The sequence below is a fragment of the Tachyglossus aculeatus genome, chromosome 22 (genome assembly GCF_015852505.1).
Source record: "Tachyglossus aculeatus isolate mTacAcu1 chromosome 22, mTacAcu1.pri, whole genome shotgun sequence".
Taxonomy (NCBI): domain Eukaryota; kingdom Metazoa; phylum Chordata; class Mammalia; order Monotremata; family Tachyglossidae; genus Tachyglossus; species Tachyglossus aculeatus.
The window spans coordinates 7,163,410-7,172,679 of record NC_052087.1 but is presented as its reverse complement, the minus strand read 5'-3'; positions in this window follow the sequence as shown (position 1 = coordinate 7,172,679).

Genomic DNA, 9,270 nt, shown 5'->3' with positions numbered 1-9,270 from the left:
TTCAAAATGTTCCTGTAAAGAAAAAGAAATGTGTGGTGTTGTTTTTGTGAGGAAGAAAATTATATAGAAGCAGAAGAAACCCATTTTAATAACTGCAGTTAAAATAGAAACCTATTTTGTTTCTATTTCTTCATCCAATGGAGTCCTTAAAAACTACAGCAGAAACACTTCAGGCCTTTGGTTTCTAGGTGGGTCCCAAGAGGTATAAGCGCTCTGTCATCAGAATGGTCTTGATTAAAACCAAAGAACCTCAATCTCTAGATTACTGCTTTCCATCATTACTGTTGTGTTATCTTGCTCTTCAGACGGATTTTTAATTTTTATGTTTGCAGTTATAAGTGATTTACAGAGACATTCATCTCCTGCTCTGTCCTGAGTCATTAAATTCACCTAGGTTGAATAGCCTGATGTTCACCTGGAGTTAACCAAATCAGTGACATTATCTCACTGAATTTCCAGCTGCTGTAGAACTACAGATCAGGCCCCTTTCTCCCTCTTGACTAGGTTGCCTAATGGAAAAATATTTTTAATTGATAAAAGAGGTAATTAGCCAAGTCTAAAAGGTGCACACTAATTATGCTGTATATCTTGCCTAGTTCCTTTGGCTGTGGTTTCCAGAACAGGAGCAAAGATATCCCAAGTGGCATATTAGCCCATCTGATATAGTGAGGAGGCTCTGGCTTTGCAGCCTAGGTTGCCATCTTCCAGCCTTTTCATTGGCTTAGGTGACTCTTGGGTGGTAGAATTGACTGAGAGAACTGAGGCATGAGAGACGAGGTGGGAAGGGACCCCTTAGTGCACACAGTAAATGCTCAAGAAATACAATTCATTTATTCATTCATCCATTCATTCCCCCTTCTAGGACCCAGAGCCCTTATGCCAGGAAGCCCCTCTTCCTTAAATTCATGGTGGCCTGTCCTGAGAGTAAGGAAATAGGAGTGTGATTTTTGCTGCCCACTTCACAGGCACTTTGGGCAACTGAGGGAATTTCTAGTCCCTGAAGGATGTCAGAAAAGACTCTAAAGTGTTTTCCCCTTCCCCAGTCCTATGAATTTGTGTAGACTTTCCCCTGGTGCCCATGGTAACAGGTGGCACTCATAATAAAAATAATTGCGGTATTCGCTAAGCACTTACAGTGTGCCAAACACAGAACTAAAACTGGAATAGGTAAAAGATAATCAGGTCAGACACAGTCCCTGTCCCACATGGTACTCACTGTCTAAGTAGAAGGGAAAACAGGTATTGAATTTCCAATTTACAGATGAGGAAACTGAGGCACAAAGAAGTTAAGTGACTTGATCAAGGTCACACAGCAGGCATGTGGAGGAGCTGGAATTAGAACCCAGGCCCTCTGACGCCCAGGCTCTTTTCACCGGGTTATGCCACTTCTCATCAATAATAAAATAAATACAAAATAAAATAAACCAATATAAAATAAATAATTGAATGCTCATTTAAGCTGACATACATACAGAAGTTCTGAGGAATATATGATTCCCAGTTCAGTTTTGTTGCTTATCCCAGTTCACCTGACTGAAATGGGCTGTCATCATATGAGCTAGGTTTATTGAGGAATTGAGAATTTATCATGGATTGTCAGTAATTATGGATTTCCTTATTCCTGTGTTTCACTGTCCTTCCTTTGTGTCCCCGAATAAATTTTGAATTTAATGCCATCATCTGAAATAATTTTTGTAATCTCAAGCTCCTCTGCATACGCCATTAAGTAACATCATTCCAGTTCAAAGGCATTTCAAGCATTTAAACCTCCCCATAACACACTGTGGTAAATGTTGTTTTAAATGTCTCTAAAAACGTATCTGCTGCTTCCAATTTTGTCTGCCCTGGCAGTTGAATCTTTGGAGATTTTCTGCTTCCTGCACATTTGATATTCTTAATCAAACTGGTTTTACGCGTTCCCCTCATCTGATCTCTTCCAACTGTTTTTTATGATTTTACTCCATGCACTTGGACTTTCGCTGGACTTTTCTTTAACTAATGGTATTTCACAGGTCTTCATGGTCTTGGGGGATTGCCCTTGAACTGGGTGTACTTGTAAAAGAAAACTAAAGCTCCTTTGCTTTACATTACCACTTCCCTAGGTCATTCTGCAGTACATCATGCTGATGCTGAGGACCATGTTCCTGTTAAGGGTTTCTAAATGTTTGAGACATTTTTTCAGAGATGTTTTCATCTAAATCTATCACTCTGAAAACATAGGAAGTGGCAGACTGTCCATTTGGAAAGATAAAGTAATTTTCTGATCAATTTTGCCTTTCAATTATCTCTTGCCATTTCTAATCCTTAACTTGTTGCTGGAAAAATCAAAGCATATTTACCAATCAACTTTTAGAATGTTTTTTTCCTTTAAAAAATACTCTAGCACAGAAAAGCATTCTTCCAGCCATTTTGAAATACTTTAATAAATTTATTTCCTTTCTACTATTTTCTTGTCTACGTCCAAACCTTTAACTCCCTGCTCCTTTATGTGGACCTAGATACTTTTTACTCGTTAAATATTGTGTCTCAAAACCTCTTGGGAAACACTGGATTCTGTTGTCGTTTTGACACCGTTTACTAGAATGAACTTCTAATAAGTATTGTAATAATCCATCCCTTCATTAAATGTCTTTCATGTCACATTCACATTGCTTGGGAATAGTTTCCATTCTAATTATTTTTGTTAGGTTTTGCGGGGCCATATGTAACAATTATTTCATTTTCTAAATTCATTTTCAGTCATAAACCTTGAAATTGTATTAGCAGTCTTACGCAGTGGAATGTGAATGCCTGTTTCCTAATGGGAAGTGTTCAAAGCTCTTTCTGCTCTTCACATCCTTAGAGATAGACAGCGTGGGTTAGGGAAATGTATTTATTTGTTGTAGGGGAATTGCACTCTTCGCCTGGATTGCCTCAGGGCAGATGTATATAAAAAAAAAAAAGAAAGGAAGTGCTTAGTTATGTTTCTCATTAATTCTCGAATATATCTACATCTGGGCTCAGAAAAATATGGCTCACTCTCTCGGTCTCTCTCTCTTTCTCTCTCTCTCAAACACACACACACACACGCGGAGTCTAGTGTGTAACTTTACTACCCTAGGTAGGCAAAGCTAGATTGTGCCCAAAGATAGAAGAAAAATTTTTTGACCGAGCACAGATGTTGGAATTGAAAAGTGGTATGATATAAAATAGGGGCAAACCCCAAGTTAATAACCACTCATTTGATTTTCTAGGCAGTTTCCAATAGCCAGTGAAAACAGTTCCCAGTGAAACACTTGAAGGTTTCAGTCTTATCTCGCAGGTTCTGAAGTACAGCCAGTAAGCGCTTAATAAATGCCATTATTATTATTATTATTTACTGCCGAAGGAAGTTTGGGATCAGTCATAAGCCTAGGCCAAGAAAAGGAACAAACATGAGAAACAATGAGTTGTGATGGGGTTCCTAACTGCAGAAAGCACATCAATCAATCAATGAATGGTATTTATTGAGCACTTACTAGGTGCAGAGCACTATACTAGATGCCTAGGAGAGTACAACAGAATGTCCTGCCCCTAACTAGCCTACAGTCTAGAGGAGGAGACAGAGACAGATGTAAATATGTATAAACAAGTAACTTATAATATATTGAAGATATGTACGTAAGTGCTGTGGGTTTAGGAGGGGGGCAAAGATCAAACATCCAAAGGTCACAGGTCCAAGAGCATAGATGATGCAGATGGGAAAGTGAGCTGAGGAAAAGAGGGCTTAACTGGCTTTTTGGAGGAGATGTGACCTTAATAATGTTTTGAAAATAGAGAGAGTGGTGGTGTGGGATATATGGAGAGAGAGCTCTAGGTTAGGGGGAAGGATGTGGGAAAGGGGTTGGTGACGAGGTGGACAAGATCGGGGCACAGTGAGTAAGCTGGCACTAGAGGAGTGAGATGTGCAGGCTGGACTGTAGTAGACCAGTGAGATGAGGTAGAATGGGGCGAGCTGATTGAGTGCTTTAAAGCCAATGGTAAGGAGTTTCTGTTTGATGTGGAGGTGGATGGGCAGCCATTGGAAGTTCTCGAGTGGGGAGACAATCCCTAGTGACTACAGAAAGCAAATGATTCTACTGCCTTCGTCCATGGGCCCAGCAGACACTGGGTAAACTCTATTAAGAGGACTAAAAAGAGGGACTTGATCTCTTCTAGGCAGGACATAATTCCCATCCCTCTGTTTTGAGCAGGGCTCACAATCAATATGACTGCTGCTGGTGGATTTCAGTGTACTTCTAGAGGAGAGCTTCAAGCTATTTCTGGCTTTTTTTTCTTATGACTTTTCTTATATTCTTATTCCAATAGGAACTTTGATTAAGTTCTAGGGCAACATTTCCAATAAAAAGGTACTCTTTCTTGTTTAGAAACCAGTGAGTTTCTTTTGCAATGTTCCTGTCGTGAATTGTTTGCAATCTTGGGACAACAGGTGCCAAGCAAGACCTTTAGTGACCTTTGAATAAATATCTGCCTGCAGTGCAGTGAAATGTAGGTGAATGAGAAGCAACTTGAAACAATGGTAGCTTCAACTCAAGCAAATTGGCCTAGTGGAAAGAGCCCAGGTCTGGGGGTCAGAGGACCTGGGTTCTAATCCTGGCTCTGCCACTTGTTTGCTTGGTGACCTTGGGCAAGTCACTTAACTTCTCTGCACCTCAGTTACCTCATCTATAATGTGGGGATTAAGACTGTGAGCCCTGTGTAAGACAGGGACTGTGTCCAACATGGTTATCTTGTACCTACCTCAGTGCTTAGTACAGTGTCTGATGCATAGTAAACACTTAAAAACTATAAAAATGAAAACAGAACTATGTCAGTAGAAGGAATGGATGTCAAAGGAACATGAATTCAATTGCTTTTAATTAGCCTGCCAGTGCCCTGAAGAATAAGATCATTCTTAAAAGGGAAATATGCAGAGAGTCTTTATTAAAAATGACTTGGCACCTACATAGAATAAAACATGTCATCTTTGGCTTTTTAACTTCACAGAAGCCTGATCCTGAAATCTTTCTAGACACATATTTCTTTAAACATCTTTATAAATTCCTTTAAACCAGAGAATGTAAATCAGGATTCCAGAGTCCTCGTGGCCTAGTAGATAAACCTGGCTCAGTGGAAAGAGCATGGGCTTGGGAGTCAGAGGTCATGGGTTCTAATCCAGACTCCACCACTTGCCAGCTGTGTGACTTTGGGCAAATCGCTTAACTTCTCTGTGCCTCAGTTACCTCACCTGTAAAATGGGGATTAAGACTGTGAGCCCCATGTGGGACAACCTGATAACCTTGTATTCCTCCCCGCCACCCCCCAGTGCTTGGGACAGTGCTTGCACATAGCGCTTAACAAATGCCATTATTTTTATTATTAAACCACAGGCCTGGGAGTCAAAAGGACATGAATTTTCAACCCAGCTCCACCAGTTGTCTCCTTTTTGACCTTGGGTAAGTCACTTAACTTCTCTGTGCCTTAGTGGCCTCATCTTTACAATGGGGATTAAGACAGTGAGCCCCATCTGGGACATGGACTGTGTCCAAACTGATTAGCTTCTATCTACCCCAGCACTTAGTACAGTACAGTACCTGGCACATAGTAAGTGTTTAACAAATACCATTAAAAAAATCCAAACAAACCCTGGGGCTTTGTGGGGAGCTTCCAAGTACTTTAAGAACTAATGCCATTTTGTGAAACAATAGAGACACATAACTGGAACTCCACCCCCGTATTTCATTGTTTCTTCTGCTCACCAGCTCAGGATTGGCTCTTCTGTGGGTGTTGGTGGAGGTGTGTGTTGCGGGGAGGGAGTTGTGTGCCACTGGAGTTGGGTGGGACAGGGGCGTTGATTTTGGGGAGGGTAGGACGTGAGCAGAGCCCAGTTCAGACATTTGGAAGTTCTGGGGAGGGAAAGAATTAGCCTCCCCTTCCTTATGGTGGCCATCCTTAGCCTGGTACCTCTGCATACGTCATGCCAGACTCGCAGCCAGATGATGTCCTATGGAATATATCTGTGGAAGTCTGCCCAAGACCCCTCTTCTATGTCAAGAGCATTACAGAGGTAAAAGCAAGTGATAGATGCAATCTGCCAGCAATTTTAATCTCACACTTGGAGGCCCTCAAAATTGTCATGTTTCAATAGTCCTGAGTAGGAAATACCCTCAGTTGAGAAGCTGCCCTTTCTGACTGTGCATGCTGAAGCTGCAGCCATTTCTCTTGCTAGGCACCTGAGGAAAAGGCATGTGGTGGAGACTTCTGACACCACAGAGGTACCAATTCTAAAAAAAAGACTGAATGCCCTTCTTTAAACCATGAATGTGAAATGTAAATGAAAAACACTGGGTCAAAGGTTGGTGGAGTTACTCTATCCACCACCGAGTCAAATTGTCCCCTCAGATGGTCCCTTCATGCCTGACTTTGGCCTCAAAGCTTGTGTTTATTCATAGTTGTGGGGAGCATCGAGACTTGCCCCATGCTAGAATGGACCTTGGAATTCCAGGTAATGACCCACAGTGTGGAGACCATTTTTCAGCTGTTATAAATACATTCGGACACAGTAGTGGCATTTAGAGAAATGAGGCTACCAAAATAGCGTGGCCACTGTCAAAGGCATTTTTGTCCAGAAATTCTCATTTCCATTCTGCAATCTGACAGGCTGTTTTCCTGCAGGCTTGAAAATGACAGAAAGCTGTGAGGCCCTATTGGTTGGGCCATTTTCCATCTAGCACATTGAAATGCCATATGTTCCAGTCCACTAACATGGTATCAGTTTTGTATGCCATTCATCTCTGAACGTCTAATAATGGTCTTTTGCAATGAGATTTGGTTTCCTGTGGATGGTCGGATTGATAGTAGATTTAAAGGATTAGGCTTTGAGGAATTAGTTTTTGTAGCGTAGCATAGTGGATAGAGCATTTGCTTGGTAACCAGTAGCACCTGGGTTCTAATCCTGGTTCCTCCACTTGTCTGTTGTGTGATCTTGGGTGAGTCACTTTACTTCTCTGTGTCTCAGTAACCTCACCTGTAAAATGGGAATTAATGAGTATGAGCCCCACGTGGGACAGAGGCTGCATCCAACCTGATAATCTTGCATCTACCCCAGTGCATAAAACAATGCCTGGCACTTAGCAAATGCCATCATTATTATTTCTCATAAGATCACATTAGTTATTTCAGGAATAAGCCTGTCCTGAAATTGAACACTTCATATCATTAATCAATGGATAGGCCTCTGCTTGACTCTCCCTCCCATAGTCGAGACTGGTGGAGTACTGGAAACTCTCCAGGTGTGACTCTGAGAGGTGAAAAGTGCTGGGGTGGTACAAGATAATCAGTTTGGACACAGTCGACATCTCACATGGTGCTCACAGTCTTAGTCCCCATTTTACAGATGAGGTAACAGGCACAGAAAAGTTAAGTGACTTGCCTTAGGTCACACAGCAGACAATTGGAGTAGCTGTGATTAGAACCCAGGCCCTCTGACTCATTCTTTCAATCATATTTATTGAGCGCCTACTATGTGTAAAGTGCTGCACTGACTCCCAGGCCTGTGCTTCATTCATTAGGCTGGGCTGCTTCTTAGCCATTGATCAGTCAATCAGTACTATGCGCAAAGCTCTGTACTAAGCACTTGGTAGAGTACAATACAAAAGAATTAGTAGCCACATTCCCTATCCATAATGAACTTACAGTCTGGAGGGAGAGACAGACATTAATATAATAAATAAGTAGTTTTTAATATATAAGAAGGAGGTAGACAAAAAATAAATTACAAATAGGAGGAAGAGGAAATTAGAAAAATGAAATGGATAAAAGCTTTAATAGTAGAGTGTGTAGGCTGATATGTCCAGAGGTACTACTGGTGATTGTGAGTGCTCAACCATGGGAAGTAGTGCAAAAATGTTGACATGGTAATTGGGAGGACATAACCTGGGGAGAAGAAATATTAATAAGAGAAGGCCTCCCAGAGTATGTTGGGATTTCAGAAGGTCTTTGATAATGCGGAGAGTTGTGTGGACTGGCATACTCAAAGGAGAAAGGAGTTTCAGTAAGTAGGGAAGTCATCAGTGAAAAGCAAGAGAAATAGAATGAGTCAAAGTAAACAGATTACCTTGACAGGAAGAAAGGCTAGGGAAGAATGCAAGTAGAAGAGAGTGGCTAAGTAGAAGGAGAAAGTTGATGGGATGTCTTGAAGCCAGAAGTCAGGAGTTTCTGTTTGGTGAGGGGAACCATTGAAGGTTTTTAAGGAATAGGGAGAGGTATAGAGAGTGACATTTTAGAAGAAAGATCAGGGCAATAGAATGAAGTATGGCCTGAAAGGGGAGAGACTGGAGTCAAGAGGACCAGTGAGACAGCTAATAGTCTAGTTGGCATTTGGCAAGTGCCTTAATCACAGTAGTAGCCCGAGTACTCATTTGATTGGGATGAAAGGGGCAGATCCAGGAAATATGAAGAAGGAAATGACATGATTTAGTAACAAACTGAATGTGAGCATTGGAAGCTGGTTTATTTTGAATCCTTGAGTAGGTGCCTCTCCTAGCAAAAGTGACAGTCTCTCTGGATTGTAGGTGCATTTATTAAAATAAGATCAAGAAGAGCTATATGGGGTCATTTTTAAGCAAATATTTCTTTGGTTGATGTTTTTATTTTACGTTTCCTACATTCCTTATGCCTGCACTAAGTCTAGGTTGAATGAAGAACTGCAAACTTAAAATAAAACAAACAAAATTGAAGTGATGGCTTGTCAGCATCATATTTTAGGGCAGCATTACATCCTAAGTGCCTCAGTAATTTCTCATGATTTTATTTCCACACTTTGCATCCCTCAGGCAGATTTTCCTCCATTTTGAAAATTGACATTATAAAATGATCTTTCCTTCGTGAAAAAGCAGGTCAGAAAAAAACAATTCATACTGGCAGTTTTCCCAAGTTTCTCTACTGTTTCAGGTACTCCATCATCTTTCTTCATATTTGTGTTTCAGAGATTGGAGCCTGGTAGATTTTTATATTTCACAAGACAATGTTTAATGGGGTTGAATCTTCAGAAAACCTCAGCTTGGTTAATATTTTATGCCCAACTTCAAATAACAGTATTGATTTTTTGTTTGTTTTGTTCTACTTAAATTCTGCCAAAAGTCAAACTACGTAAAATTTTAATCCATTTGTTTTTGACAGTGCTTTTAGTAAATTTCCAAATTCATGTTGAATAAAATGGTTTTCTTTAGGCATACTAGAGCTACCAACTGGAGGAATATATTCCACCACCTT